Here is a 27,542-nt window from a genome sequence, read left to right on the forward strand (position 1 = left end):
TCCTTCTATCAGAGGGGCATCACGCCACAACCCCCACACAGTGGATTTGAAGTGAAGGAATCATTACATGATTGAGGTGTAGACTTTCAGCTTTAATTTAAGGGGTTACCAAAAATATCTTATGAGCTGTTTAGGAATGACAGTCATTTTTCTGCATAGCCCCCTAATTAGCAGGGACTTAAAAGTAATTGGACAAACTAACATAATCATTTATATAATGATCATTTTCAATATTTGATTGAAAATCCTTTACAGTCAATGTCTGGCTGCATTCTGGAACCCATGGCCATCTCCAAATGCTGGGTTTCCACCCTAGTGACACTTTGCCAGACCTTTACTGCAGCTGTCTTGAGGTAATGCTGATTGACTTGGCCACTAAAGAATATTCCACTTCTTTGCTTTGAAAAGCACTTGGACAATGAGCCAAACCATACTGCAAAAGCAAACAATCTGTACTGTGAAGCATTATCCTATCACCTTTGCAGAATTTGGTTGAATCTGAGCAGACGGTATAGCCGTGTACACTTCAGAATTCATCCTGCTACTTCTGCCAGCAGTCATATCATCAAGAAACACTAGTGACCATCTTCCATTGGCAGTCACCCATGCTCATGTCATAACATTGCCTCCAGCATGTTTCACAGATGATGTGCTATTCATCAGATCATGAGCCATTTCTTCTCTTCTCCAGACTCTTCTCTTTCCAACATTCTGGTATATGTTGATCTTAGTCTCTTTTGTCCACAGAAAATTGTTCCAGAACTGGACAGGGTTTTAAAAAATGTTCTCTGGCAAATCTGCCCTTCCTATGCTTGAGGTTTACCATTAGTTTGCACCTTGTGGTGAGCCCTCTGTCTTTACTTTCATGAAGTCTTTTTTGATTGGCAATGATAGGTCTACCTCTAAGAAGTTGTTCTTGGTTTGGCTAAATGTCACGAAGGGGGTTTTCCTCATTAAGGACAGAATTCTGCAGTCATCCAGCACAGTTGTCTTTTGTGGTTTCCCAGACCTTCTGGTGTTGCTGAGTTCACCAGTGTGTTTGTTTTTTTTAAGAATCTACCATATGGTTGATTTGACCACTCCTCGGGTTTCTCTTCTCTCTCTCTAATGGACAGTTTTTACTTGCATGGACAGCTCTTTGGACCTCATATTGAAAGTTCACAGTGACCGCTTGCAAATGCAAATTCCACACTTGAAATATATTCAAGACCTTTTATCTGCTTAATAGTTCATGAGTCTAGAGATGGAACAGCTTGTCCATCTAAAGAAAATTATTTATATTGTTGTTATTATTTTTGATTGTCCAAATACCTTTGAGCCCTTGAAATGTGGGGCTATGCAAAAGAATAATTGTCATTCCTAAACGGCTCATATGATATTTTTGTTGAACCCCTTAAATTATAGCTTAAAGTCTACACTTGAATCACATAATGATTGCTTTATTTGAAATCCATTGTGGTGGTGTATAGAGCTAAAATTATGAAAATTGTGTCACTGTCCAAAAACGTATGGACTTAACTGTATAAACAGAAGTCTTAAAACTTACCAAATAATCCATTTTGTAAGTGAAAAATGCTACTGAATATTGATCCACTTCTTGATATCTCACATATTGCAAAACAGCTTATCTATGCTGTTTCAAAAGGTAAATGAGCAAAAAGAAAGCCATTGTGAGATTCAGCTATTTTACAAGCAGACCGGCTATGCACTTCTCTTAGCCAGCTCTATCTTCCACCATGGTACCGTTTCAGAATCGGTGAGACTTTCCTCATTACAACCTGCAGAAAGTGGGGAGGTGCCTGGCCCCAGGTACATGGATTCACCTTGGAAAATCATCGCCAAGCTGTTATTGGCACTATTGACTGTTGATTTCCAGATATGAATTGCTATCTCTATTTTTTAGACAACTAAAGAATAATTATCTGAAAAAGCCACACTTATGATTGCTTATATTCCTTCACTATACAGAAGCTTATTTCTTTCACAAAGATACTGTCTGCTGTTGCTGAACTCATTTTTAGAGAGAGAGTACACACAGGTAGCATACAAAGAAGTGACAAGAACATTATAGGCATCCATTCATTCATCTTCCTAGCCTGCCTACTCAGGACAAGGTAGCGAAGTAGCTGGAGAATATCCCGGCAAGCATCTGACATTCCAAAACACCCACAGGCCACTTTAGCAATGCCAGTCCACTTAAACTGTTTGTGTTTGGACTGTGGGAGGTAACGTGAGCGTGTGGGGAGAACATGCAAACACGACGCAGAAGTGAACCCCAGCCGCCTTCACTGCAAGGGTGAACACACACACACACACACACTTGCTTTGGTCATTTTACATTAACAATTCACTAAAGTGTAATCAGGTTGAAGTTTAATAAGATCAATACAGATGTTTTAACGTTGGCAGAGTAGTAAAGCAGCGCTGTCTTTCCTGCCTCACAGCTGTTCACTTTATTTGTTAATAACTTAAGATGCAGTTTGAAAATATAACACTCATTTTGCATTAAAAAACTGATTTGCGTTGGTTCTGTAACACAATCTGCTTTTTGCATTCTCTAAGGTTTTCCTTTTTTATTTTAATTGAGCGTGTGCAAGATAACACCATGGAAACTTAGGATTGGCTCCTTCAGAAATCTAAGGTTTTATTTAAAAATATAATGCAGTGTAATCAGTTCAACTCAGATTTATGGTTATGGTTACAAAGAGAATTTAAACTCTTAAGTGCTTATTTCAATACGTTTCCACTTAGCCTGCAACTTTTCATGTAAGATGTAGTCTTGCGGGGCCAGACAGGATTCCCAAATGAAAATACACGTCTGGGAACAATTTGTTAAAAAGTGTGTAGTGAATAGTGGTGAAATCCTGCGCTGCAAAGGCTACACCCAAATGCATTCTTCCTAAAACACCTGCTCCCACTTTTTCCAGTCTATGCATCTTGAACCAGCGCCGGGGACATTTCAGGGAGAGAGTAAAAGATACTGAACAAAACACTTGATGCTGAGATCAGCAACAAACGGTAACTGAAGTTTAATAATTAATTTACTCATTGTAATTAATAGTGCTGCTACAGTGGAGACAAACAGACAGACAGACAGACAGACACACACATAGACCACCACAGCTGCTGAGCTCCAGGCGTGCTTCTGTCTGCTGCAATATCTTTCGGTTGTTTTAACAATTGCATCTCTATATGACATAACAGCAGCAGAGTTTAGATTCACACTGTGGTCTGTGGATATGCAATGTGTTAAAACACTGTGGCCATTTTGTCATGGCATGTTTGCATTTCCAATTACATAGTAATGGTAAATTTCTTTATTAATTTGTTTAGAAGTTCAGTCAAATGGTGGATGTTGTGCAGCCTAATGTGTGCATTTACTGGTGTTCTGCATACTGAAATCTGCATCTTCTGTGTCTCCATCTTCTGTTGTTATCACCTCTTTTAACGGAATGTGACACACCATTTACTTCAAATGCACATTTTACAGTTCATATTTCCACAAGCAAAGCTGCCAGTTCTTTCAAACTCACATCTGTTCCTACACCACTGTACTGCTGAACAACAGAGAGCAGCACAGCATATGCAACGATATTTTATTCACATTTACCATTCGTCCATCGATGTCTTTGAATGCCAATGTATAATCTGTTGCTACAGAAAGGTTTTTCCTTTGCATCAAGTTATGTTTATTTTTAAAATGTGCAATATGCTTTTTGCACATGAAACACACATGTACAGTATATGTTGTCAGAGGTGCCAGGGGCGATGCCCCACACGGGACGCCATGAAGGACCGGAAGAGGGCGTGCGCCCGCCTTGGATCACGTGAGGGCCGCCACCCTGGATGCTTTGGGGGCCATGGGCACAGAGCTTGGAAGCTCCACCCTGTAGGGGCCCGTGGTCAACGCCAGGGGGCGCCCCCATGCCTTTGGAGCCCTGGACCTCAGCACTTCCGCCACACCAGGAAGTGCTGGGGGGAAGAAGAGCAGGGACACCTGGAGTTCCTCCGGGGATGCAGCCGGCACTTCCGCCACACAGGGGCGTGTCGGCGGGTGATTGCCGGAACCCACCTGGAGCACATCTGGGTGATAATAAAAGGGGCCGCCTCCCTTCATTCGAGGCAAGAGTCGGAAGTGGAGTGGACTGAGCTGAAGGAGTCAAGGAGGCGGTCTGAAGAGAAAGGCATTGTTGTGAGGCCGGGTCTTTGGGGGTTTGTGGTGCACTTGGACTTTGTACATAGTGTAAATAAACGTGTTTGTGGGTGACATGAACGTGTCTGCCTGTCTGTGTCTGGGCCAGCTTCCACAATGTCTAATAAGGTTTTTATTTTGGAGACCTTTTGACTGTAGATGGTTCATCATAAACAGAAGATTGCTATCTGTTGGACCAGGTTAACAAGAGCACTTCTGATATTTGCAGTTCAAAATCACCGCCCCTACTTTGAGTGTTTCCTTCACGAGGTTTTGGATTGGTCTAGAAATATGACGCTCAGTGAGCCGTCCTAATTATTCCCACCCAGGTTTAAGCAAAATTCACTCATGTTTGTCTTATACATCTGGCTTCAGGGCAACTAAGTAAAAATGTAATAAGCAAGGTGAAGTAGTAACTGTGAGGCTGTTACTTCAAGTATCTAAAAAGAAAAGCTATATTTAAAAATTGGTAATTATAAAGCATATTTAGGTTAACTTTTTTACATGGTAGTCTAACAATCAGCACTTTTAACAAATGATAAACTGTGCCACTCAGTTAAGATCTGTCCATTTTTTTTTTTTAACAACAACAAAATATTCCTTGCATAGCCCAAAATCATACGAGGAATGCCACAATGGGCTTTAGTAGCCCCGTAGCCTTGACTGAATAAGAAGACAACAAAAAAATAACCTAAAAGCTGTGTAAAAAAGAATTTTAGCAGCCAGTGAACACCACATTGCAGTAGTCAATCCTACTGGAAATAAATGTATGAATCAATTCTCAGTATCCTGCATATTTAGAAAATGCTTAATTTTACAACATTTTTAGGTGGGAAAATACATTTTAGATAGTTTTGTAACGTGTGCTTTAAATAATACGGTAGTGTCAAAAATAATGCCTAGATTGTGGGCTGATTCAGTAAAGCTACGTAATGGCGATTCCAACTGAGTTACATAATACTAAAATAGTATTGCGATCGGCATCATTCTCTCCATCCATCCATCCATTATCCAACCCGCTATATCCTCCAATAATTAACGTTTCTGTTTCATCTATGTTCAAAGACAAGTAGTTCTTATCCACCCATTCCTTTAACTCACCAACACATTTAATTTAGGACAATATTGGAGAAACATCACTTGGTCTAAAAGAAAGTTATAACTGGATAACATCTGCAAATGAGCAGGAATTAATGTTACGCTTTCTAATGATAGATCCCAGTGGAAGCATGTAAAGTGAAAATAGTAAAGGCCCTGTTACTGATTTCTGCAGGACACCATATTTAACTTCTGCGTATAATAATGGAGTACTGTCAGCACATTTCTGTACATTGCCAGTAAGCCCAATGTTAGTTTCCAGCTTGTGTAGTAAAATAGAGTGGTCAATTGTATCAAACGTTGCTCTTAAATCGAACAACATAATTACAGTGGAATTTCCTTTATCAGCAGATATCAGAATATCGTTTACAACATGTGTTAGTGCTCCTGCTGTACTATGACCTATGCAGAAACCAAACTGGAATTTCTCAAATAATTTGATGTGTAAGGTGAGACTGAAGCTGACTGGCAAGTACTTTTTCAAGTGTTTTAGAGAGAAAGGGTCAATAATAAGTGTATGTGGGTCAAGTCTAGCTTTTTCAGTAATGGTTTGATTACCATTACCATATTGGAACTACACAATACAATAATAAGCTATTGATAATGCTAAGAATGAGTGCTGCATGAACATCCATTGCGCTTTTTACTCCTGACCAACTCTAAATTAACTAAGCATTTTTGGCGGGTGAACCTGACTGTATTGTTGGCCGGAAAACCTGAACTGTGGATACTGCAGGACTCACAACATATACATGTGCCCTCAATGGGCAGGGAACAGACAGAACTTACATTCAGCACCAAGTTCATCTTTATCCCTTTGTGCATTGGCTTTGATGCTTTCTGCATTCAGCTGAATCGCTAGGAGACTGTCAGCTTTAAGCTTTCACCACTTGCTGGGTGATCGACTTCACACTGGTGGTTACTTATCCCCGTGGGATGTTAGCATTTACTCCAGTTGAACTTTGCTGAGGGTTTTGATTCTTATTTCAGTTGTTCTTTTCTGGTGCTTGTAAAACACTATGTGCGTATGTGAGGTGCTTCAGTTGTGCTTCTGCTGCTATAATAGTGGTTGAGCTTTTTACTTGTTTTTTGGAACAAGGTCTAACAAATTAATGTTATCTCTTGGTCTGTTATTAAGTTAAAATTACTAAGGTGGTTTGCAAATAGAAAAATAAGATTTTGACACTCCAGTACTCTTTCTGAGAGATGACTTTGAAATCTGGGCTTTTGTATATTTAATCATTAACAACAACAACATTTATTTGTATAGCACGTTTTCATGCAAATGATGCAGCTCAAAGTGCTTTACAAGATGAAGAAAGAAAACATCTAAAAATTAGGCAATACTAATTAACAAAGAATAAAGTAAGGTCTGATGGCCAGGAGGACAGGATAAAAAAAAAAACAAAATCTGCAGCAGTTCCAAGGCCATGAGACCGCCCAGCCACCTCTAGGCATTCTCCCTAACATAAATGATCTCAATCAGTCCTCATGGTTTTTAGGCTTCACATGGAAGTATTAGATGACAATAGTCATGTGGACCTCTGGCCTTCAATCCATCAATGTAGGGGCAGCATGGTGCTTTGATCAGGTGGTGGTGGCGGAGATCACCACCACAGAAAACTGGAAATAGAAGAGCAGAGAAAGTATGGGTTGGTACGGATTTTGGAACCAGGGTAAAAAAAAATTATAATTAAATGCATGTACAGAATATCAGTGTTACACTAAGATGAAGCTATGAGAAGGCCATGTTAAAATAATAGGCTTTTAGCAGTTTTTTTTAAAGTGCTCCGCTGTATTAGCCTGGTGAATTTCTATTGGTAAGCTATTCCAGATTTTAGGTGCATAACAGCAGAAGGCCGCCTCAGCACTTCTTTTAATTTTAGCTCTTGGAATTATAAGCAGACACTCATTTGAAGATCTAAGGTTACGATTTGGAGTGTAAGGTGTAAGACATTCCAATATATAAGATGGAGCGAGATTATTTAAGGCTTTGTAAAACATAAGCAGTATTTTAAAGTCAATTCTAAATGATACGGGTAACCAATTTAGTGACATCAAAACTGGAGAGATGTGCTTGGGTTTTCTTTTCCTAGTTAAGATTCTAGCAGCTGCATTCTGCACTAGTTGCAATTGATTGATGTCTTTTTTGGGTGGTCCTGAGAGGAGTGCGTTACAGTAATCTAGTCGACTAAAAACAAAAACGTGAACTAATTTTTCAGCATCTTGCAAAGTTATAAGAGGTCTAATTTTTGCTACATTTCTTAAGTGAAAAAATGCTGTCCTAGTAATGTGATTAATACATGATTTAAAAGTTAGGTCAGAGTCAATAGTTACCCAAAAATTCTTTACTTCTGTCTGTGTGAAACTTTCAAGACTAATGGATCAAGTTTATTTCTAATACCCTCATTATATCCATTTTTTCCAGTCATTAAGATTTCCGATTTCTCCTTGTTTAGTTTGAGAAAATTACTACTCATCCATTCAGAAACACAAGTAAGACATTGTGTCAGTGAATCAAGAGAGTTGGGGTCATCAGGCACTATTGATAAATACAGTTGCGTGTCATCAGCATAGCTGTGGTAGTTCACGTTATGCCCTGGGATAATCTGACCTAACGGAAGCATGTAAATCAAAAAGAGCAGCAGACCCAATAGATCCTTGTAGAACACCATATAGAATATCATGTGTCTCTGGAGTACTACTTGCCAAGTAGGACTCAAACCAATTTAAGACACTGCCAGAGAGGCCCACCCACTGACTAATGCGAGTTATAAGAATATTGTGATCAGCGGCATCTAAGAGGATAAGAACAGATAAATGGCCTCTGTCAGCATTAACCCACAAGTCATTTACTACTTTAACAAGTGCAGTTTCTGTGCTGTGATTTGTTGTGAAACTTGTCAAGAATAGAATGTTTATTCAAGTGATCATTTAGCTGCATAATGACAGCCTTTTCTAGGATTTTACTTAAGAAAGGCAGGTTAGAAGTAACTTAATCTGTGCTGCTAATGTTCCAGGGGATTTTGCATGGCTATTTACATTTCCCATGAGTGAGTGTCACATCTGTTTTAAACAGTATTCCAGTGTCATTTCTGTCTGTGTGTATTAATGTGGAGTACTATTCAAAGCAGGACAGAAAATGAGCTGTGTTTGTATTTAACATTGTCAGTCTACGCTGCCTGCAGGACACACAACATATACATGCGCCCTCAATGGGCAGGGAACAGATAGAACTTACACTCAGCACCAAGTTCATCTGTAATTTCATTGATATACATCTGTGCTGTAGTTTTCTAATTTAAAAATATTGCACTTTAATTAAAAAGGAAGCTTTTTGTGCTTATATATATAGTTTTCCAATATTAAATGTGGGTTTTTCACAACATCTATACATTTTATGTAGTGTTGTACAATAGATGTCACACCTTTATAGATTTAATAATAACGTGTTTCCCCAAAAATAAGACCGGGTCTTGTATTAATTTTTGCTCCAAAAGATGCACTAGGGCTTATTTTCAAGTGATACCTTATGTTTATTCATGTACAACTATATACATTCATCCACATACAGTCGTGTCATCATCTTCTGTAATATCATCATAACTCCCCACATTCAAACCCTGAATTCCAGCCACTTTTAGGACCCTCCAGGATCAATGTGCGCGCTTCGATTTTTGATGGCTGGCTCAATGTGGTGAAGCAAAATGCCAACAAAATTCGTGGTGCTTTTATATTCAAGTGGCACATATTCCCCAAAGTAATGATGCGATACATTTTAAAAGTCTCTCATACCATCTTCTATGCCATCTTTTTTTTTTTTTTGCACCATTACAATACCATCAGAATGTACAGCGGCGTATTTGAGCCACAGAGAAAAAAATAATATGTCTACTTTGTGATTAAAGTGGAAATTTTGGCTTTGGACTCGAAACGTCCACTTTAACCTCGTAGTTTATTAAAGCAGATCGTCGCTACGTGCTTCTGGGGTTTCCTCCTGAACCGAGAGCAGCAGCTATACTGTAGATCGCCACACAGAAAACATTACATTTATGATATTCCAGCTTTCTGCACAGTTAAAGTATTATTCTAAGAATTCTATCACTTTCATGGTGAAATTTATTAAAATATTTGTGTTACACTTTACAGATAAATCGTTAACTTTGTTTAAATAATGAATACTGTCAAGAGTTACACAAATTGGGTGGCACGGTGGCAGAGCGGTAGCACTGCTGTCTTGCAGGGAGTCATGTCCCTTGTGATCCCTGCCTGGAGTTTGCATGTTTTCCTGGTGGGTTTCCACAGTGTGCTCAGTTTTCCATCCAAAGACTTGAAGGTTTGGGGATTTGGTGAAGCTACAATGACGCCAGTGTATGTGTGTGCTTGTGTTCACCTTGCGATGAGTTGATGCCCAGTCCAGGGATTTTGTTTCTGTCTTGCGCCGATGCTGCTGGAATGGGCGCATCCCCGAATTGATGGATGTAATCATTAAAAAAAGGATGTGTAAGTCATAATTCAGTCGTAATTAATTTGGACATTTCAGAATTATATGTAGTTGAAAAATTCAGAGATATTGTGGCAAGGTGTCCTCGGAATTTAATGGATGTTTCAGGCACATGTGTCACATCGTGTGAAGTATAAACCTGGCCTTAGACGCCTTACTTTTCAGCTGACGATCTTGACTAGGGCTTATTTTCAGGGTAACACGGTAGCTGTAATTTCTACGTGATTGTGAGAATGAGTTTGAACTTTAACTGCTTAGTAAAACCCTACTTGTGGTGTGTTAAAGAACATTTGCTACAGGTGACTGTTTCCAGTTCAGTGTGTTTGTTAAAATCACCTGTTAACAATATGGTCATGTTAGCTATAACAGATAAACATGTCAGATAAACATTTGCTGAATTTAGTCATGAGATGTGTATACGTCCTGTGTGATCAGTAAATTAATACAGTTGTTCTCGATTCAGTCGTAATATTTAATTTGAACCTTTCAGAATTATATGTACTTGAAAAATTACTAATGGCAGTGTTGTGGTTCAACGAGTCAGGGGTCCGTAGTGGGACATGATTTTTATTGAAACAGAGCAGCTCTGGATTTGTAGGTATTGAGTGCATGCCAATCAATGGGGAAATTGCCCATATTCATTAATGCTCCACGAAACATGAAGGAAAACACCTACACCCATAAAGTATAAAAGAAATCTGAGTAGTCCTGATCTGTGCTTCACCACAGCAAAGGGTATGAGTAGTTATATAAAGGAAAGGGTTCAGACTGTGATTTTTAATAAATTTACACATATTTCTGAAGACATGTTTTCACTTTGTTAGTAGATTAAATTAGCAAAAAAAAAAAGGCAAAGGTATCCATTAAAGTTAAATTTGCAACACAAACGTTTGCAGAAAGTGAAAGGATTTGAATCCGGATAGATAATTGGACCGCATGTTTGCCTGGGGGGTTGCCAATCTTGAGCTTTTTTGTAGTTTGGTGGGTGCAGCCATGCGGTGTACCAGTGCATGCCCCCCAATCTGACCTGAGAAGCAGCACAATTTTGAAAATGTAATTCTTAAGCTATGTATTATACTTATGTGAAGCAATATAGAATTGGCATAAATGTTTCTTCTCTTTATCCATGCTGTGGCTCAGTTCCAACGGAGGCAGAACAGAAGCCAGTTTGTTATTATGGTCTTTTTGTAAAGCATATCAACGAAGCAACAACATGAGGTAGGTTTGGTGAGCAGCTTTGATCTGTTAGTTTCAGTTCTTGGGATGGATTCTTTTCTGGAATTTGCTTTTTGTTAATATGTCTTCTCAGATGTCCTTACGATGATGTTTCTTCATTCCTTCTTTAAACTAGCAAACTGTTTATATTTCCTTTTTTGTTTTCTTTTTTTTAGTTCCCTTACGAGTGGACGTTTGTGGCATCGGTAATGGCCAGTGTTTGCCTTGGAGACTCCTGCCTTCACAGATCTGAATGTATCTCATCATGAACTTACAGAAACACAGGGGTACCATTGTTGAGCTGCTGTTTTTTTATGGTGCTAAGGGAATCTGCTTGTCCTAGAGACATTGTCTGTGCCCTTTTTTAAGAATGTATTCGATAATGTCATGTTTGATGTTCTTATACCATGGTTTTGACATTAATTAGATTAAATTTGCCTTTTTCCTCTCAAATAATAAATAAATATAAACTATCAAGCTTTATAAATATTATCCAGAAGTGTTTCCCATGGGATTCATAAGGAACTCCAACATCTTAACAAAATCTTGTATATTTTTCAGTGTGCCAATTTGTAAAATATTTTGTAAGTGTATATTTTTCTTAGAAAGTGCTGTGAAGTATTTGTGTGCGTGTGTGTGCGTGGGCACCCTTTATGACACCGGATGGATGGTGTTAATAAAAGGATGTATAATGACAACAAGTTTCTGGTTTTAAAAACCAAATTCAAGTGAAAATGGAAAAAAAAATTTCTTTTGTTGGGGAATTTTCTAATAAGACAAATCTTGTGTTGAGAGTGTAGTGCTATGGTGTTAAAATTAATGCAAAAAAGTGACAAAAAAGTAAAACACTAATTTGTGAACTCTTTGCTGTTTTATAGATTTCATGTAAATTATACTGGTATTTTTTTGTTTTGTTGTAATTGTTGCAAAGGTTTTAAATATTTGTGAAGCCTGTATGGTGACAATGTAATATTGTTAACTTGCTGAGTTTTGTAATAATGTTTATGGAATAAATATGAAAATGAGCTTTTGAAAGCTGCTTTGAAAATAAGTTTAATTCTTTCTGCATATTTGTTTTTAAAAGTTGTAATGTAACAGTAAAATCATTTATTCATGATAAATTTCCAATTAAAACATTATTTGCATTTTAAAGTTGTATCACTTTAATATAATACTTTTATATTAATTTTTAGGTATTATGGTTTGCTGTTTTCACCTTCAAAAGCAAAAATGATCTCTTCCTGTGCTTTTGAGGATAAGTAACTTACTCGCTGCACTGCCTTGTTTGTCATAATAATGAGAAAATCAGTTCACCAGGGAGTACTGCAAGTGGATTAAACCCGAGTTACGTTGACTACGCTAATGTGACGCGAGCCGATCTCTAATGAAAAACTCACAACGGTAAGTAAGTGGGTGAGGATGTTTTGTGGCGGAAAACTCAACGGCTATCTGGTATTCTGCCATTCTGCCAACCATGAGCTTAACTCTTATTGTATGAAATGTAAAGCAGAAGAACTCACTAAGAAAGAGATTTGTTGTTCTGGGATACTATGGGAGAGTCAGCCAAGTTTATATTGGAAAAGAAAAATCCTCTTTCACAAATGTGATGAAATTGTACGAGGAAAAAACCAAAACCGAACTGGACAGGAGAGGACAGTGCTGTCCTCTTCAGGAGAGCAGGCGCCAATGCAGAAGTGTGAAATATCTGATCATGAAAATGTCTTGCTACCAGCACTCTGGGTTGATAATTGATGGAGGAAATAATAATGATACATGTAATGTTTTGTTAATGATACTTAAATAAATATGGTTGTCAGAAAATGTTATACTTGTTAAATGAAGAAGCAAAGATTGCTTGACAAGTTCATAGTTAATGATCCTTACCCGTTTCCTAAATCACACATCTTAAGTTCATCAAAACAAATAAACCAAACTCATTAAAACTAAAAAGCAAAAAAATCTTGGCGGAAGACACTTAGAAAATTCTCTGTGTTTTCTTTTGATTTCCTAAAAAGGGATTTACTCAGGAGGCAACCTTTTGGCTTCACCTATATATTCAAGTTTAGGCAGAGAAAAAATGTAATTGTCAAGTTTAAATAGAAATGTCTTCATCTGATATCATCTTCTTTCTCTTCATCTTTTCCCACCTCGATGTGGGGGGCGATGTGCTTGATCAACATCCTCCAAACAGATCAGCCCTCCTCCTCCTCCTCCTCCAAGCCCTTTTCCTTCAGACCGTCTTTTAATTTATCCATCCATCTCCGCTTTGGCCTCTCTCGTTTTCTCTCCGCCTGTACTTCCATTCCCATCACTGTTCTACCTGCATATTCATTGTCTCTCCTCATCACATGGCCGTAGCACTTCAACCTATTTTCCTGTACTTTCTTAGAGATCTCCCTTAAGTTTTTGTACCTCTAATTGTCTCACTTCTTATTCTATCCTTTTTTTTTTTTTTTTTAACTCCACACATCTATCTCAACACCACGTTAGCAGCTCTGTTAAGAGTAAATTAATAAGTGCTTTAATTCAAAGGTTGTGGCATATTGTTGAGGTGTCATTCTATTCAGGACTCTCTGCGTGTATTTCAGGAGGGAGTACAGTCGTGTGTGCAAAGGGCAGTGAAGGTTTTACTTGCAGGTCTTGACACTCGAGTTCCATGATTAGTGAATATAAAGAACTTAAACTGGTCGTCTTTACCTGAAGAATCTCAAAACATATCATTAAAAATTACACATAAAAGATATTGCAGAAATATTAAGAAATTAATAGTCATTGTATTTATTCATTCATGAAAGTTTTAAGGTTTTCATTTATTCTAAGTCACACTTAACACATTAATAGTTCTGCCTGTCGTCTCCTCCTCATACACACTTAATGGCGCACAGTGCAGCAGGACGAAGTCTTGGGACTTTAACTGTTAGAGTACTTTTGATGATAACAGAATCCATTCAGCCCAAGAATGGGCATCGGTCCTATTCGCCTAATTTTTCCAAAAATACATTGTCAGTTTTGAAAGGCCCTAAAGTCATGTGCCAAAAAAATGGCATTTATTTGTATATTATACACAGTAAGGTTTAATCTCAAAATATTATAACTAATACCATAAACAGAAAGCAAATAGAATTTGGCTTTGTAAAGCATGCAACCTAATAGTGCTGGATGAATATTTTCAGCTTGAACTTACACTAAATATTCACAAGTCAATCCACAAGCAAGAAGTTCACAATGCAATCACCAACACAAACAGAGACAAAATCATTAACCATAAAAATATAAAGCACACATTTAGAGACTACTACAATCCTTATATTCTACTGAGTTTAAAGAAGACAAGACACAACATAACGCATTTCTGCATGCTTTACAGACACCACAAGTAGATACTCAGTGCAGAGGAATTGGAAAAACCTCAGAATCACAGTACTACAAGTAGATGCTATTTAAGATAAAAAAGCTTTTATCTCTGGCACCTCTGCATGAGAACCACCTTTTTCCACCCTCTCAAACATATGCAGTTTTTAATATCTGGAAAACATTTGGGATTAAATCTATACTAATAAAAGGCAAAGCCCTCACTCACTCACTCACTCACTCACTCACTCATCACTAATTCTCCAACTTCCCGTGTGGGTGGAAGGCTGAAATTTGGCAGGTTGATTCCTTACAGCTTCTTTACAAAAGTTGGACAGGTTTTATATCGAAATTCTACGCGTAATGGTCATAACTGGAAGCAGTTTTTCTCCATTTACTGTAATGGAGATGAGCTTCAACGCCGTGGGGGCGGAGTTTCGTGTGACATCATCACGCCTCCCACGTAATCACGCAGTACATAGAAAACCAGGAAGACCTCAAAAAACCGCTCAAGAAAACATGCATTATATAATTGAGAAGGCAGTGAAACAATAAGAAGCGAGTGACATATACAACCATATTCATGAGTTCTGCTACTTCGGAACCAAAGCACGATGTAAACCTACACTTTAAATTAAGTTCATAGACAGGCTGCCGCTGGCGTTTGTAATTTAGTGCCTGCCCATATAAGGCCATCCGTCAGCGGCAATCCAATAGCAAACTGCCACGGGTAAATATTCACGGGTGAAGGACTGTGCTTATGGAGAGGAAGATGAGATGGTCAGGGTGGTGTTTGACACAAACTCAGCGAAACTGCCAGAGAAAGTTTTAAGTGCCAGGACTAAGGTAACATTAAATAAAGCTATGGACATAGCACGAGATGGCACCAGCACAGCTGGGAACCTTCGATGCAAGTACACCGAGTGGCTCACGTGAACTGATGCAGTGCACAGATAAAAGCAACAGTTCCAAAGAGCTGAACAAAACCGAATTACACAATTGAAAAGGCAGCAAAAAATATGAAGCGTCTGATAAGCATATTCATAAATGCAGCTACTGTGGAAACAAAGCACACGGTGGAAAAAGTGAATGTCCCGCTAAAGGAAGACAGCGTAAAAAAAACCCGTGCATGCAGTTTGTCACATCACAGATAAAAAGGAAGACGAGCTGTTTATTGATGCAGTAAGGAACTAATCGATGAATGAAACCTCTTATCTTTACAACGATTGACAAACACGGAATGTAACTTGAACACATCCTACAAATACGAGCCTGATTGAAAGAAATAATGATAATCAAATCCTTGATGACAGCAACATTCAATAACACTCACAAAACAATTACTGTATATTGACAATCATGTTACGTTATTTTTAAAATGTTCCCTTTTCTTTTTCATAACTTCTACTTCTCCACTGCGATACACGGGTATATATATAAATGTATATCTATAGCCCGATCTACAATACATACTTTAGCATAGACAAGCGGTGGCGCAATTGTAGAGTCTTAAGCCTCTAACGCCGACATTCGAGGTTCGATTCCCGAGAGGGATGTACTGACTATGTACGCGCGCTACCTGATTCATTTTACCTTCCCATCTCCTTGGTTTGGGACGTATGAAAAATATTCGGTTAACGCAGAATCATGTTACGTTATTTTAAAATTTTCCCTTTCTTAGCACAAGCACAGTTGAGAAGCTTCGATGCATGTAGTCCATAATGCGTTAAAAAATAACACATTTAATCACACTTTCAATTCCAAGCAAACGGGAACTTTTGTCAATGCATGATTTCCTGGTACATCCATTACACTGATGCACACATCACAGCTACAAAAATGTTAGAGTCGGAATAAAGCGCGTTCCTACGACTGATCATTTCGACTACCCGAAAGCCTTGATAAAAGCATGGTTTTGTGCACACTGAAAAGCAAGCAAAATTAAATGCATTACAGAAAGCGGACTTTGTGGCTCTTACTGGGGATCATTGGACTTCCGTGACCGTTAGTAATTCTAAATACATCTAATTACAAAATGTTCAATGATCACACTGTTTTAGCCTAATGTACAAAATAATTTTGGCTAATGTTACTCAGAGTTTAAAGAGTAAGCTGGTCAAATTACCTTTTATGTTTCTGACTTATTTTTTTAAGAAGAAAAACTGCACTTTATGGTGAAATTTTGGTTATTATTATTTAAAGACAATACTATTCTGAAAATGTACTTAAAGTACTTAAACTACCACTTTATTTTTAAGTCTGCCCAATTTTAACCAGGGATGATATTTTTGTTTCTGTTTTGAATTCAAATGCAGTTTAAAGGCTTTTTTTTCAGTGTGTGTGTGTATATATATATATATATATATATATGCCAGCAACACTCATGACAATGACAAAACAATTACATTGTCAATCATGTTACGTTATTATTAAAATGTTTCCTTTTCTTTTTACTTCTCCGCTGCCAATCGCAGCTATTTTGATATATATATATATATATATATATATATATATATATATAAATAGATAGATATGACAACAACACTCATATCAATGACAAAACAATTACATTAACAATCATCTTACGTTATTTTTAAAATGTTTGGTTTTCTTTTTCATAACTTCTTTAACACACTACTTCTCCGCTGCGAAGCGCGGGTATTCTGCTAGTCACGTATATAAAGACAACATCTTTGCATCCTATGAACAATTACATTCCAAATTTTAAACTTTCCAGCTACACATTTCTTTCACTATCTTCAAATCAGGAACTTTGATAAACAGAACCTGCCCAGTTTTCCTCACGTCCCACCTACCTCTATACAGGAAAAAATATTTCTCAGTTTCGAGGACTCAGACACCATCTCTGCAATATATAAAATTATTTTACAGTCCGTCCCTTTCAAAGATCCAAGAGGACACTGGGAAAAAGATCTCTTAATCAATATATCAGAATAGGAGTGGAAAGTAGCAATGCAGAGAATTCACTCGAGCTCCATATGCGCAAAGCATACAATTATACAACTCAAAATTATATATCGAGCACATCTGTCTCGACTAAAACTCTCCAAAATGTTTCCTGCCTAAAACTCTCCAAAATGTTTCCAGGGCAGGATCCAACCTGCGAATGTTGCAATCAAGTTCTGGCCTCACTGGGTCACATGTTCTGGTCCTGCACCAAATTTAACGTCATGTTGGACCAAAAGTTTTAAGTGCCTCTCAGACAGCCTTGGTGTCAGTCACCTCCTAACCCACTAACTGCTGTGTTTTTTGTACTTCGACGTGGGCTTAAAGTGGAGAAGGACAAACAAACTGTGATCGCCTTCACTACGCTACTGGCACGCAGACTTATTTTGCTAAACTGGAAGAATCCAAAGTCTCCTATTTTAAGTCAGTGGTGTTTTATATTATCTGAAATTGGAAAAAATCAAGTTTGCACTTAGAGGATCTGTGCAGAACTTTTTCAAAACATGGCAGCATCTAATCAATAATATTTTAGAATGAGCTTTTAAAGCACTGAGGAAGCAGATTCTCTCCCCTGTTTTTTACACCATTTATCTTTATTCATTTATTAATTTTTCTATTTACTTATTTTTACTAGCTTATACTGTAGTTTTACTCTTCTGGCCATGCTCTCTTTCTCAGGGGTGGGAGTCGATTTGTTTTGAATCTTTGTTTTTTTGTAAAACATGAGCTATTTCTTTGGAATGTTATTTGATTTTAATAAATACTCACCGGTGAGCTCATCGCAGGTCATTGTCTGGTCTGCTCAGGGCCTCTCTAAAGATGGTCTCCTCTGGAGGGGAACTGGAAGAGAGTGGGCCTGCAGCCTACAGTCTCCTCTTAACCCCTGACTTGACACACCAGTGAAACCGCTCAAGCACAATCCCCTCTCCACTTCAGCTTTGCCAGCATTTTTCCCATTTCAAAGGATATATAAATGTAGCTTCAAACAAATAAAGAAAGGATAGGGAATAAAGTCATAAACTGGAGCAGATGGTGCTCATCTTATCACTGTAACTCTGAAAGTAACAAGAACTTGCTTATCCAGCTTTCTTACACTTTATAATTAGGCAATTGTTTACACAGTTATACAGTACATTAATAATAATAAATATATCAAGCTGTATTCTAAATACAGTAGGACCTCGGTTCACGACCATAATTCGTTCCAAAACTCTGGTCGTAAACCAATTTGGTCATGAACCGAAGCAACTTCCCCCCATAGGACTGTATGTAAATATATATATATTTAAGTTTTTAAGCACAAATATAGTTACAGCATTATAGTAAACTAAATGTAAAAACATTGAATAACACTGAGAAAACTAACACTGCAATAGTTTGCGCTATAGCGCTACCAACCGCCGGCTTTAAATGAGTTTTAAGCACAGGGGAAAAAAATGAACATTTGAAAAAATCCGTAATTTAATAAACCACCAATAAAAATAACATTGCAACAATGCACGCTACGAACAGATCGCTGGAAACAGAAGTGAAAACAAAATCAAGCCCAGTGCATTCTTTAACTGCCTTCCTACCTTAATGCGTCCAGCTCTCTCTCGCGCTGCCTGTGTGTGCATCTCGGGCTGCCTGTGTATGTGTGTGTGTGCGCCCCTCTCGCACTTCCTGTTTGTGTGTGCGCCCCTCTCGCACTTCCTGTTTGTGTGTGCATGTGCGCCTCTCTGCGATGCCTGTGTGTGTGTGTGCTCTCTTGTTCTCTCGCTCGCTCGCTCGCTCGCTGCACAGGGAGAGACTGAACATGTAGAAAACCGAAAGGGAAACTGGCTTGTTCGTATACCGAGTGTGTGGTCGTGAACGGAGGCAAAAGTTTGGCGAACGTTTTGGTCGTTAACAGAGTTGTACGTGAACCGAGACGTTCGGGAACCGAGGTTCCACTGTATTATTTTCTGTTGCATGTGTTTATTTACTCCCAAGTGTGTACTATTCCCAGTGATTTTATATATTGTTTTACCCCAATTAAAATAATGAACCACTAAGATTAAGGAGTGCGCGGATTGCGGCAAAGGCTGTTATTCTGCGTTATTATTTTACGCAGCACACATTTGCAGACTAACCACTGTGCCTGTGTGTGATTAAATATGTGTGAACAGTCCAAATGAGAACAGGCCATTCAGCCCAATAAGGCTCGCCAGTCCGAGCCACTCAGAAGAACTAAAATAACATCGAGTCGAGTTTTGAAAGTCTCTGAAGTCCTACACTCTAATACGCTACTTAGTAACTTCTTCATTTGTATGTGGTCCTCTGTGTCAAGAAAAACTTCCTAATGTTTGTACAAAATTTACCCTTAACAACCGCCCCAACTGTGTCCCTGTGTTCTTGATGAACTCATTTTAAAATAACAGTCTTGATCCACTGTACATAATTTTAAACTCTTCAATCATGTCTCCTCTTAATCTCTTTTGTTTAAACTGTAAAGGCTCAGCTCTTTTAATCTTTCCTCATAATTCATCCCGTTTCTTACTTCTGCCTTCTGAACAAAAGCACGTTTTTCCATGGCATTACGGTACCGGAAACATCATCTGCTAGTATAGTTGCAGCCGCGAAGTCGCAACTGAAGTGCTAGGCTGCGGTCCGCGGCACACTACCAGGCCGCGAGAGAACTGCCAGCAACGGAGACTCACTCAGTGAAGGGCTACAGCAAAAAGGCTGCCCCCTTCACTGAGGACACTTTTCAGAATGCTAGGCGGCCAGGGCTTTGCAGCGGCGCAGAAGGAGGAGGGAGACCGCTAAGGGAGAGTATTACAACAAAGTATTTTTATGTTTCTGACAGTTTCCCCATATGACACGAGTCCACAGAAATCTCGTTACTACGAAGAACATTCAGCAGAAGATACTTTCATTACAACGAAGTAACCTTGAAATGCTTGAATGAATCATCCACAGAGCAGTTAGTTCTGCGGTCACAGCTCAGTTGTGGACATTTGCACAACGATCCCCAAAAAGAAACACTGTAAACAATGTTCTTTCTTTGAACTTTCCTTGTACTGTTTTTTTTGATGTTTTTGTTTTGTGTGGTTTTAAGTGATACGTTTTCCTTACTGCTCCTCAATATTTGAAAAAAATCCATTAGAATTTAACTCATTATCACCCTTCTATAGAAACGGCATACTTGTTATATGCAAAAAAGCAGAAATCTCTCGGGTTGCCAATGTATGCGAACTGCTGCATTTGAAGACGCAGAAAAAGCCGTTTTTATGTGGTTGCATTGATGCTCGTTCAAGAAACATTCCAACTAATGCGGCACTCTTTCAAGAAATATGAGGTTTTTAAACTCTTGGGACCCGGACAAACAATCTCACAAGCAGCAATAGCGCTTCGGGACGCACTTCAGCGTGTCGTTCCCGTTGGGTGGAGGGGATCCCAAATCCGAGAAGAGTTCAGAAACCTCACAATATGAAGAAGAAGAAGAAAAGGATAACTGTGTTGACCACAACATGCTCCCACATTCAGATAATGTTCACGTTGAATTCCTCCCAGCCAATTGCACGGCAGTGCTTCAGCCATTGGATTTGGGCATCACTCGCACCCTAAAAATGTATCATCGCAAGGCAATGCTGAGAAAAATTCGTCAGCATAACTTGTAGACAGGAGAAGATTAAAATAACGCGAAAGAAGCTATTGAAGCTGCTTCCATTTCCAACATCCTATCTTTGTGATGCACGTTTTCTGCAGTGACAGCAACCAAAACGAGATTACGGAGTAGACTGAACATAAGCAACACACTTCGTGTGTCACTGTCTTCCATCCTCCTCAGATGGGATTGTCTGGTTGCAGGAAAACAAGCTCAGGGCTCTCACTGATTCTGCATTATGGTAAGCTGTATAATTTCTATTACTAAATTATAACTTAATAATAATAATAAAAATGTAATGTAAATTGTGTATAAAACTGCCTTATGAACCCGCCCATAATCACCCCATAAACTCCAACAACCCACCGGTCCCTGAAAAAATTTGCTTCTAGTAAAGCGGTCCTTGGTGTCAAACAGGTTGCGGACCGCTGGGTTACACTACTGGCTGGGCTGCTTGTAGCGGTCAGAAGCCGCTAAGATTCACACCTTCGTGAGTGACGGTGATTTATTTATTTTACTCGAGGGTTACCAGGGACAACCCCAGCCTTGGCACGACACACACACACACTACAGAGACAACAAAGAAAAAAACACTGGGAATTTAAACGATAAAAAAGTATAATGAAATTAAATTAACTAAATGAAAGCAATAATACCACCCCTGATCCCTTTGGCGATATTACATTTAACAGATAAACACGACAAACACACAGTAAAGTCCATGGATGAAATGAGCGGCGGTGAAGTTAAGTCCAACGATTTGCATGAAGGAGGGAAATGAAAAAACACAGTCCTACCGGTAATTGTTGAAGTATGACGACAGATGAATGGTTCAGGAGCGCTCCTCCTTCCGGGTAAGCCAATGAATCCAGACACCGTCCTCAGTAAACAGTAGACAGGCAGACAAATGATTCCAGACCCCAAAAATACAATACAATCCAGGACACGAAGATGTATGGCAGAAAAACGGCAGGCAATTCAACAGATAAATACAAGCACCAAACAAACAAAACAAACTTTTTTTTCCCTCTCTCTTCGACCCCTGCCCTCCTTTTAAACCCCTCTGGCCACCTTTGACCCTAACAGCCCCTGAAAGGACTGCTGGGAGATGCAGTTCTAATTAATGGTAGCACTGCTACAATTCCCACAACCCCCCCCCGGGCCGCGGTGTACGGCCGAACCAAGGCTTGAGGTTAGCGATGTTAACAGTTTCTGCTTTCTTAGTCCCCGGCAATCCCCACTCCACCGCATAAGTTACTGGTCCTTTCTTTTTGACAACAGTTGCCGGGCCGAACCACTTCGGAGCCAGTTTAGCTGTGAATTTATCGGAGGCTTTGGACAGGGGATGAGTCCTGATCCAGAGACTCTCCCCAACTGAGAATCGCACAGGCTTATGTCTCCGGTTGTACGACTGAGATTGTCTGGACTGGGACCTCACCATCCTCTCCTTTACCTGTTGTGTGATTAGTTGTAGAGTTTGCAAATGATCATGTATTGAGGTGTCTGGATTGGGTGGTTTATGATTAATTATCCTCTCTAGTGGACCATTTAGCTGTCTGCCTAAAGCTAACAATGCAGGGGTCTCACAGTAACCTTGTGCACTGCCGTGTTCAATGCGAACCGCAGCTCAGGCAGCCACTTGGTCCAATCCTGATGATGGTCTCCGACGAAGGATGCAATCATTGTCTTCAGGGTCCGGTTCACCCGCTCAGTGCGATTAGATTGGGGATGGTACGCTGTTGTCTTCAGGTGAACCACTCCCCATTGCTTCCATAATTCTTCTAACATCGCTAACCTCAAGCCTTGGTTCGGCCGTACACCGTGGCCTGGGGGGGGATTGTAGCAGTGCTACCATGCGGAGACTGGCCACTGGGCAGAACTGACCATCACAAGCAGTAATAGCTCGCATATTTTCACGTTTTTTTGCTCTAGTTTTATGTAATTTTGTGATAGTATTGTAACGAACAGTTAGTGCAGACTGCAGATGAAGATCTGAAGTGGACACTAGAAGTTGGTGAGTTGTTTATTAACGGATTTTTGTGATTTTGAGTTTGTAAAATTAGTGTAGGTCAGGGGGCTTTTTACATATCGGCTTATTTTACAATATAAACTTTGAAGTAAACTTAGTAAAGTAAAATTAGATTTTTGGAGGATTTGTTTTCCAACTTGTATTACTGAGCAATGAATTCAGTGAGCGTTTTCGCGATTTCAGTTCACACGAAAAGGACTTTGTGCTGTTTACGTCACCATACTCTTACAATGTTGAGAATGCGCCTGAGAAAATCCAAATGGAATTGATTGAACTGCAGTCAGATTCTACTCTGATGGCAAAATACAACGAAGTTGGTGTGCCAGACTTGTATGCTTACCTCCCACCCTCGTATGTGCAGATCCGTAAGTTGGCATCGACAGTACTGTCAATGTTTGGAAGCACTTACCTTTGTGAGCAATTGTTTTCGTCAATGAAAGCTACCAAAACCCCACATCGCTCAAGACTTACTGTCGAGCACATTTCATCCCTCATAAAAGTTGCAACTGCACAAGATTTCAAGCCTGATATTGATGAACTGGTTACTAACAAGAGATGCCAAGTGTCGGGACAAAAGAAATAAATCTCACACTGTAAGACTTCTATATAAGCAATGAATATAATATAATGAATATAATATAATAATATAAGGACCTAGCTAAGAGGCTAAGACTCTAATTTTACGCTGTTGTACGGAGATTGTATGGAAATAAATTGCTTTTCTTTAAACTTTAAGTGTTACATTTTTTAAAGTTTTCAGTATTGGAAAGAAAGCTAGTTACTTTGTATAATAGTATTTGTTACAGTGCGGCCCGCTGACACACGTATGGCAGTCGAAGCGGCCCACCAATGGTAGTGAGTTTGACATGCCTGATCTAATGGACACCTGGATGAGGTCCACCAATTCTCTACAACGCAGGTCAGCAGACTTCTCCTCCAATTCAGCGACCCTGAGCTCAAGGTGCTGGATCAACTGGCATCTCCAGCAGATGGAGGAGACTCTAGTCCAAGAGAGCTACAAAACATCACCTAAAAAGTCCAACATCCAACAGGACTTGCATTGCATTGGCCTCATTATTAAAATTTGAGTTAGAATTACTAAAACTGCTAAACTTTTTTATTGTTGCAATGAAATGATTCCACAAAATTAAAGAACTGCTACAGTTGTTTTACTCCTTCTGACCCCTTAAGCTCCTGCGATATTCTCCCTCTGCTATTTGTTCTTTCTACGAGGCTAACTTTACTTTCCTTTGTCTGCCCTCCTAACGTAGTGCTGCTCTATTTTCTCACTTAAAGTTCTCTACTCGCATTGTTTGTATTTTTTCATGTAAATGGAAGCCTTGTGCTGTTCCCTCAACTGCTCTACTTTTCTGATGACAAAGAACTGTTTAATCTCGAAAAGCTCACTTACTGAATATCTGCTGCTAATTCATTTCCTGCTGTCTTGTTGGCTCCTACAGCAGCTCTTGCACGATCGCCATCTTAATGCTAGTTGTGTACCGCAGAGCTCATCTCTTTACTGGTGTGAAGTCAGTCGCTGCCTTTTTATTCTCATTAAGGAACTGTTTCTGTTTCAAGTATTCGTAGCCATGTCGCTGATTACTTACTTACAGAGATGTCCATGTCAGCTACTGCTGCTAACTGCCCTGCATTGCTAACGTTAGTTTGAATACAAATAACAAGAACAAGTACAAGTAACTTTTCAAAATGCTGCTGGTGTTCACAGGTAAAACCAAGCAAAAAACCTAAAGGGAAAAAAGCTTTAAAATGTTCCCACGTGGCTCCTCAATGGGAACCAAAACACAAAGGTGGATAAAAATACATTGTAGGTGATTGGACTGATTCTTTGTTTATGAACTTTCACTTAATTTAAACTTGCATTTCTTCTTCTGAAAAATATTTCTGCTTTTACTACTACTTTGGTATTTAGATTGATACCTAATACACACCATTTTAAATTTAAAAAAACAGACATTATACATTTTAAAATTTATAAAAAATGCTTTACTTATGAACAAATCTTAATCTGGCAAATTAATATAGGCAATAATTGTGAAGAAATAACTTCAACTTGGAAAAAACTGAACTTATCCTGTAAGTTTTCATCGGTGTCTTGGTGTTCTTGGTGAAGAACTTAATTTAAAGTGAGAACTTGGACCCACCACACTAATTCCTTTAAATTTCAATCACATCAGCTCCTTCAGCTTTCCTCAAAGATCCAACCTTCTAACCCTGGACTCTGCTTAGTTGCTGTTTTCTGGACCTTCTGTAGGATTTCCAGTATTTTTTTTATATAATATGGAGACCAAAGCCTTACTTGTGTGTTATAAAGTTTAAGCATAAGTTCCCATGATTTGCACTCTTCATGCCATACTCTGCACTTAACCACATCCCAGCGTTTTCTCTTTTATTATTTCACAGATCCACATTGGGTTCATCAATAGCAGATATATTTATCTCTCTATTATAAAAAAAAATCCTGGAGAGAAACAGGTTGGGCGACGAGACGTGATATTCACGTTAAGATCAAGGAAAAGACACTTAAGACCCGCGAGACTAAAGAGATTGGTCACAGATTGTCTCATGGGGACCTTAAACATGAGACTTTGGGCCAGGACTGTCTCACGATGACGTAGAACATGAGATTCTTGCAAGACACGCCGTACTTACAACCAAATAACAGCACGGGGAGGAACACACGCAGTCGTGTGAAGGATTTGAGCACACCCCGATTCAGGGCCTCAGCGCATATAAAGCGTATAAGGACAAAACGTTATAAATGAAATGTTGATGACTAAGCGAAGAAGAAAGCAGCGCGCAGAAAACAGACTCAAAAGCGTTGGAGAGAAAAAAGAGCAAAAAAGAAAAAGAATGATCGAGGTGCAAATTCAGAAAATAAGGAAAGTAATTATCAGCCCAGAACAAGTGGAACTGAAAGAAGAAAAAAAAAAAGCATGTCCAGCCTGGACGTTGACGCTATACACATGCAGAGCAAGTTAGAGATTACGAAAGCAGTGGAATTCAAAAGGCTCAAAAAAAAAAAAAAAAAGGAAAGTAAAGATAGCAGTAGCGCAAACAAACGGAAATTCTTACTCGAAAAAGGGAAAATAATCACCACAGACCAGATATCACTGGAAAAAAAAGCAGGATAAAGTGAGGTCAGAAATAAAAGACAAAGTAGAAAACAAAGTAAAACGTCATAAAGAGGGGGCCAAACACATGCAGAGCAGGTTAGAGATAATGAAAACTGGAATTCAAAAGACTCAAAAACGTAGGTGCGAAACACATGCAGAGCAAGATACAGAATATGTAAGCAGAAAAAAACGACAGTGTCAAAAAAAAAGAAAGTAAACATCGCATTAGCACAAAAAAAGAGAAATTATTACTCGGAGAAAAAACAAAAAGGCAAACAGAGATCGAATATATGGACAAAGGTGATATGTCAGAAGTATGAAAATATTGTAAGGCTCTGAAGTTTAAGTCAGAGAATTTCAAAAACAGTTTACCTCACATGCATTTACACTGTGTGCACAATTATTAGGCAAGTTGTATTTTTGAGGATTCATTTTAATATGGAACAAACACAGTGCTATCAGTCAATCCAAAATGTTAATAAACCTGAAACCTGAATGTTTCACAACGGAAATGTGAGTGTGAACATCATCAGGGGAATACATATGTGCGCAAAATTATTAGGCAACTATTAGTGTGCAGATTTATTATGCAACTAAAGGAAAAATGAAAATTTTCCCATCTGACTTGTTTATTTTCATCTGTTATAGTGAGAATAATAAACAAACACCTCAAAATTTACAAATAAACATCTCTGACATTTCAAAAAAAATCAATCAATCAATCAATGACCAATATAGCCACCCTTCTTTCCAATAACAGTCATAAGCCTGTCCATTCATGGAGTCTGTCAGTTTCTTGATCTGTTGACGATCAGCTTTTTGTGGAGCAGTGACTACAGCCTCCCAGACACTCTTCAGAGAGGTGTATTGTTTTTCTCCCCCGTAAATCTAGCGTTTAAGAAGTGCCCACAAGTTCTCGATAGGGTTTAGGTCAGATGAGGAAGGGGGGCCATGTCATTATTCCTTCATCTTTAAGGCCTTTACTGGCTGGCCACGCAGTGGAGAACTTCGATGCAAGTGATGGAGCATTGGCCTGCATAAAAATCATGGTCTTTTTCCTGTATCACTGTTTGAAGAAAGTCTCTTCGAAAAACTGGCAGTAGGTTTGGGAGTTGATTTTGAGTTCATCTTCAATGCAAAAAGGTCCAACTAGCTCATCTTTAAAAATACCAGCTCATACCAGTACCCCACCTCCACGTTGGAGTGGAGCTCTGTGCCATTACTGATCCACAGGTCCATCCATCTGGTCCATCAAGAGTCACTCTCATCTCATCGGTCCATAAAACCTTTGAAAAAATCTGTCTTCAGATATTTCTTGGCCCAGTTTTGACATTTCAACTTATGTTTCTTGTTCAGTGGTGGTTGGGTTTCAGCCCTCCTTACCTTGGCCATGTCTTTGAGCACTGAACACCTTGTACTTCTGG

General features: G+C 38.9%; 1 protein-coding gene across 3 annotated transcripts in view; it reads left to right on the top strand.

Moving 5' to 3' along the window:
• Positions 1-11,756, top strand: part of LOC120537097 (neurite extension and migration factor-like) — a 519,487-nt gene extending 507,731 nt beyond the window's left edge. For all 3 annotated transcript variants that reach the window (XM_039765751.1, XM_039765752.1, XM_039765750.1), the window contains one exon: positions 11,186-11,756. The gene's annotated coding sequence lies outside the window, so the exon portion shown is untranslated. The remainder of the gene's footprint in view (positions 1-11,185) is intronic.
• Positions 11,757-27,542: the final 15,786 nt, after the last annotated feature.

Source organism: Polypterus senegalus, chromosome 10, assembly GCF_016835505.1.
Source record: "Polypterus senegalus isolate Bchr_013 chromosome 10, ASM1683550v1, whole genome shotgun sequence".
Lineage (NCBI taxonomy): Eukaryota > Metazoa > Chordata > Cladistia > Polypteriformes > Polypteridae > Polypterus > Polypterus senegalus.